General features: G+C 46.0%; 1 protein-coding gene across 2 annotated transcripts in view; it reads left to right on the top strand.

Annotated features, from left to right (window-relative positions):
* Positions 1 to 6098, top strand: part of LOC134353122 (tumor necrosis factor ligand superfamily member 13B-like) — a 38393-nt gene extending 32295 nt beyond the window's left edge. For both annotated transcript variants that reach the window (XM_063061053.1, XM_063061054.1), the window contains exon 7: positions 5724 to 6098. The gene's annotated coding sequence lies outside the window, so the exon portion shown is untranslated. The remainder of the gene's footprint in view (positions 1 to 5723) is intronic.
* The last annotated feature ends 271 nt before the right edge of the window (positions 6099 to 6369 follow it).

Below are 6369 nucleotides of genomic sequence, written 5' to 3' on the forward strand. Positions count from 1 at the left end.
GAAAGGATGTGCTGAAACTGGAGAGAGTTCAAAGGAGGCTCACAAAAATGATTCCAGGATTGAACAGCTTGTCGTATGAAAAAGCATTTGATGGCTTTGGGCCTGTATTCACTGGGATTCAGAAGAATGAGGGGTAACCTAATTGAAACTTATCGAATGGTGAAAGGCCTTGATAGAGTGGATGTAGAGAGGATGTTTCCTATGATGGGAGTGTGTAAGACCAAAGGACACAGCCTCAGAATAGAGGGGCATCCTTTTAGAATGAAGTTGAGGAGGAATTTCTTCAGCCAGAAAGTGGTGAATTTGTGGAATTCGTTGCCACAGGTAGATGTGGAGGCCAAGTATTTATGTATATTTGAGGTAGAGATTAATAGATTCTTGATTGACCAGGGCATGAAGGGATACAGGGAGAAGGCAGGAGACTGGGCCTGAGAGGGAAAATGGATCAGTCATGGTGAAATGCAGAGATGCAAAGGGACTTGGGAGTCCTTGTGCAAGATACCCTTGTCGTGGTCTGGATCGGGGTCCCTTTAAATTTACCTTGTTTATGTTATGATCCGGACCATTGATTCCCTGTTTTCCCGTATCCCTCGACTTTGGTGATTAGAGGCAATTAATGCTTGGCTGAACCGGTAGTTTATAGTCTCCGGCTTTCAGCCGTTCGGCACAGGACCGTCTGCAAAGTCACGGCGTGCCAATGTCATCTGGCCGGAGCAAGCCTAGTCTCCACCCAAAGCGAGCGCCAGTAATTCGCCTTTCCTCACCGGAGCAACCCTGTCCAGTTACCTCGCCGAAGTGAGCCTGCAAAGTTTCCTCATCAAGGTGGGTCCGTCAGGTAACCCGCCAGAGGGAATCAAGAACCGCTGTCTACTGTTCCCGGGCCGAGTCCAGAGCTCGCCACTACCCGGAGGCTCCAAGTTAAGTCCTGGCCCTGGCGGCTTCCCAGTTCTGAGTCAAGTCCTGGCCCTGGTGGTCTGTGATTCCTGTCCTACCCCCTTGTGTGAATCCCTTCTCTGCCCCTCTCGCCTCTAGCCCTCGTCTGCAGCCCCCACCTGCACTTCGGTCTAGTTCCATCGCCGGAGCTAGATAGGTACTATCTGGTGTTCATTCATGTTGGTCTTGTCTTGTCTTGTCCTCGCCTCCGTGGGGTAAGTCTGGCCGTCTTGCCGTTGCCCCACGGGGGGTCATGTTCTGTCTTGTCTTGTCCTCGCCTCCGTGGGGTAAGTCAGGCCGACTTGCCGTTGCCCTGCAAAGGGTCATGAGTCCCAGCCCTATGTCCTGTACCCGAGGAGGGGTCCCGGCTCTCTGTTCTTTGTGCGAGTCCTGGCCCTATGTCCTGTACCCAAGAAGGGGTCCCAGCTCTCTGTTCTGTGTGTGAGTCCTGGCCCTATGTCCTGTACCCAAGGAGGGGTCCCGACTCGGTGTTCTGTGTATGTGTCCATGGTTCCATGTACCTGCTCTCCTGAGACCGAGGCTCTGTGTTCCCATGTTCCTCCTCTCCCTAGCCCATGTCATGTCCGTGCCTGGTTCTGGGGTCCGAGCCCGAGACAAGACCCAGATACTGGGTCCTTGCCCAGTCTCGAGCTCGGAGTCCATACCCTAGCCTCTTCATGTCTCCTCTAGTTCTGGGAGCCGATTCCGAGTCCAAGCCCAGACCCTTGGTCCCAGCCTAGTCATAGTCCTGAGTCCTTGTCCAGTTCGCTATTTCCTGCTCCTGCCTTGCTCTCCTGGTATCGAACAATAAACTCAATCTAAGTAACCTCACAAGATGTGTCTTGCATTTGGGTCCACCCTTGCCCCCAATGCCCCCACCTTTGTGACAACCCTAAAGGTTAACCTCCAGGTTGAGTCAGTTGTGAAGAAGGCGAATGCAATGATGGCATTCATTTCCAGAGGTATAGAATATAAGAGCAGGGATGTGATGCTGAGGCTCTATGGGGCACTCGTGAGACCACACTTGGAGTATTGTGTGCAGTTTTAGGCTCCTTATTTTAGAGAGGATATACTGACATTGGAGAGGGTTCAGAGAATATTCACAAGAATGATTCCAGGAATAAAAGGGTTACTGTATGAGGAACGTCTGGCAGCTCTTGGGCTGTATTCCCTGGAGTTCAGGAGAACGAGGGGGGATCTCATAGAAATATTTCGAATGTTAAAAGGCCAGAACAGATTAGATATGGCAAAATTATTTCCCATGGTAGGGGATTCTAGGACAAGGGGGCACTCGTGAGACCACACTTGGAGTATTGTGTGCAGTTTTAGGCTCCTTATTTTAGAGAGGATATACTGACATTGGAGAGGGTTCAGAGAATATTCACAAGAATGATTCCAGGAATAAATTTCAGGATTGAAGGACATCCCTTTTAGAACAGAGGTGCGGAGAAATTACTTTAGTCAGAGGGTGGTAAATCTGTGGAGTTTGTTGCCACGAGCGGCTGTGGAGGCCAAGTTATTGGGTGTATTTAAGGCAGAGATAGATAGGTTCTTGATTAGCCAGGGTGTCAAAGGGTATGGGGAGAAGGCAGGGGAGTGGGGATGACTGGAAGAATTGGATCAGCCCATGATTGAATGGCAGAGCAGACTCGATGGGCCGAATGGGTTAAGGGTGAAGGGGGAAAAGTTTAAAGGGAACATTGGGGGGGGGCTTCTTCACACAGAGAGTGGTGGGAGTGTGGAATGAGCTGCCATATGAAGTGGTAAATGCGGGCTCACTTTTAACATTTAAGAAAAACTTGGACAGGCGAATGGATGAGAGGTGTATGGAGGGATATGGTCCAGGTGCAGGTCAGTGGGACGAGGCAGAAAAATGGTTCAGCACAGCCAAGAAGGGCCAAAAGGCCTGTTTCTGTGCTGTAATGTTCTATAGTTCTATGGTTCTGCTCCTATATCTTTGGTCTTATGGAAATGGCAGAGCAGACTCGATGGGCTAAATGGCCTAATTCTGCTCCTATACCTTATGGTCCTATTTAGTACATAGTTAGTGGTGAGGGCTGTATAAACCTATCGAGCAGGCAGTGGACCACCAGGAATCTTGACACATGCTCTGCTACTCTGACACCTGCTCTGTGGGGAAATACAGGGACAGCCCAAGGAGCAGACACAGTGACTGTCGTCATATTCCATACGGCACTAGTGTCTCTATTCTTGTGCGCCTGCTTATGTACCAAAGACATCGGTGGCCAGTGCTTTTCACACAGTTGCCTGAAGTTTGTTGAAATACAGATTGGAAAATAGACTGTCACTGCTACAATAACCTACACGGACTGACAACACGGCCACTAGATGTTGAGGGAAATCCTCTTTGTTTATGGAATAAGACAGAGCTGATATGCAGGACAAGCAAAATGAGGTGTGTGCAGTGAACTATGTCTTAGAATCTTCGTCATCCAGGGTGCTTTCTCTGCCTGACAGCAATAAATTATGGACAGCTTTTTCAGAATAGGGAGCTTTGGTAACCTCTCCCTTACAACATGAGATGTTAACCTGTACAGTGTTGCAAATAACTGCAATTTCAGCCTAGAGACAGCCAGAAAGATAAAACTTCATTGCCGCAATCACCTTGATAGCGGCTCTTTATGGGATCTTGGCCTTCTCAAGTTCAGATTCAAGTTTAATTGTCATTCAACCACACGTAATTACCCATGAATATAGCCAAACAAAACAGTGTTATTCCGGGTCCAAGCTGCAAAACATTTATAAGATAGCGGTAAAATACAGTCACACAAAAAAAAAATAGTCCAAGTCCCCGAGTCCTACGGACGTTGCAGCAGTCTGCAACTGAACACAATGCAGCTTGTTTTCTGCCAGGCAAACACTGACTCCAGCATGTAGGGTGCACTGCACCGCCTCTGGCACTCTAGTGGAGTGACCGACTCCAACGCCTGGCACCGCTCTGGCGGCTGCGGACAGGTGACACCGCAGTGCGAGGCCTGGTCCTTGCTCTGACCGAGGCCAAGCAACTCCCTCGTTGTCTGCCCCCCGGTGACCACGCACCTAAAATTACAACAAATGGAAGTGAAAGTCAAATTTATTATCAAGGTATGTTTATGTTACCATATACCTAGTTTGAGATTCATTTTCTTGGAGGCATCTACAGGAAAAATGATAAAATGCAATAGAAATTTTGAAAAACTATATATAAACAAAGACTGAGAAACAAACAATATACAGAAGAAGACAAATTGCAAATACAAAAATACTGGGAACACGTGTGATAGAATCCTTGAAAGTGAGCCCATAGGTGGTAGAATCAGTTCCCAGTGAGGTGAGTGAAGTTATCCAAGCTGGTTCAGATACCTGCTGGTTGTAGGCTGATAACTCCTGAACCTGGTGGAATGGGACTTACCTCCTACCTGATGGTAGCCGTGAGAAGAGAGCACGGCCTGGCCAGTGGGGTCCTTGATGACGGATGCTGCTGTCTTGTGGCAGTGCTCCATGTAAGTGTGCTCAGTACCGAGGAGAGCTTTGCCTGCGATGGGAGTTTGAGTGAGACGAGGGTTTTGAAGCAGAATTGTCCCACGTATCATTGCTTTTTGAGGACCCATAAGCAGAATTCTTGTCCAAGGACTAGGGAGTGATTGCCTCTGGTAGAACCACTTCTCCTCCCGGATTCACCATTCTTTTCTTCTACACCCCCCTGCGCTAATTCTCCCAATTGTGCCGTCTTCCAAAGGAAATTTTAACAATGTATGGGATCAAATAGTTTATGCCAAAGCCTGAAGTCATCAAAGATGTTCTAGCATCAGTCACACCATTCTCTGTCAATTTCTGTAATTTAAAACATCTCCACCAGTCACGATGGAATGGTAGAGCAAACTCAATGGGCTGAGTAGCCTAATTAATCTTATGAGCTTAAATTTTTATAATCTTATGATCTTAGTCTGAATAGTCTTATGGCCTTCTAATCAAAATTTAAAAAATAGAACCTCAAAAGAAAAACAGGAACAGTAACTAACCTGTAGGTCATGGGTGGTCCATTAAATTAGACTTGTGACACTGTGTGTTTTGTTAGCGACTGAACTGGATAAAGCATTCAAGTCCAAATGGTAGTGCTGACATCTGTTAGTGTGGCAAACTGATTTAGCATCACAACCTTGTCTCTTTTGCACTGTGTTCAACGCACACGTGCCAGCACACTTACAAGAATGGCAGATCTGTGATATACGTCATAAATGTATCGTAGACTCTGCTTTTTAACTGAACAGTGTTCAGCCCCTCCAATTAACCATCACTGCAGTTTTGAGCTTCTTGCTCAGCGTTAACGATTAATATTTAATTCCTGGTGCTACCAACAGATGGCAGTAACACAACAGGCTATTTATTTACATAACTTGCATTTATTCTGTAATGTAACAGGGTAATATGCAAAATCCACCCCAACCCTTCTGATTGCTGGATACATTGAAATATTTAAAACACGAGAAATTCTGCTGGCTATCCTCCTCCCACTCCCCCATCTTTTTATTCTGACATCTTCCCCCTTCCTCTCCAGTCCTGAAGAAGGGTCTTGGCCTGAAATGTCAACGGTTTATTCATTTCCATAGACGCTGCATGACCTGCTGAGTTCCTCCAACATTTTGTGTGTGTTGCTTTGAAATGTTTAGATCTTTGGAGACACTGCTCTGTTTTGGTAAGGGTCCCAGAGCAGAGGTGTTACCTGTTTCTTTTTCCACAATGCTGCCCGACCTGCGGAACGCTTTCAAAACTTTCTGCTTTTATTTCAGATTTCCAGCATCTACAATTCTTTGATCTTCTGCACTAGGATTACACTGACATCAAGTCATAAGTTCTGCATAACAACATTCACTTCTGTACGTCTAAAGTAATGGATATAAGAAAGGAATAAGGTTCATACAGAAACTGGAAGATGTACCCCAAAATATATGGCCTAGAGACTTTTGAAATGGAATGAATTAGTTCCAGTTCATGGAATCTCCTTGACCATCAAAGCAGACACTGATGATGACATGAAGGAAATGAAGAAGATGGAACAACAGCTTTAGCAGAGGAGCAAAGAGTGTCGGTGAAGTATATGGTTAGTGCAATTACTGAAGTTGGTTAAATGCAAAATTTGAATTCAATAAAAATTGCTTTATCACCTGCCAAGCAATTTCTTGTAAATTTCTGTAACTTGAAACCACCCAGGCATAACTCACAAAATTGCAGAAACTCACAAACAAAAAATAGCAACTATCTTATAGGTTATGGATGATTCCTTGCATGACACTTCCTACACAGGCTGATGGAATCATAGTGTTTAAGGGTTAGAAAAGAGAATATCCAAATGGTACCGCTGGTTTCAAATCACTGTCGCACTGTGGGGGGTTTAAAATGAGAATGGGAATTTGAAGGCAATCCAAAGAAATCACT

Source organism: Mobula hypostoma, chromosome 10 (assembly GCF_963921235.1).
Source record: "Mobula hypostoma chromosome 10, sMobHyp1.1, whole genome shotgun sequence".
NCBI lineage: Eukaryota > Metazoa > Chordata > Chondrichthyes > Myliobatiformes > Myliobatidae > Mobula > Mobula hypostoma.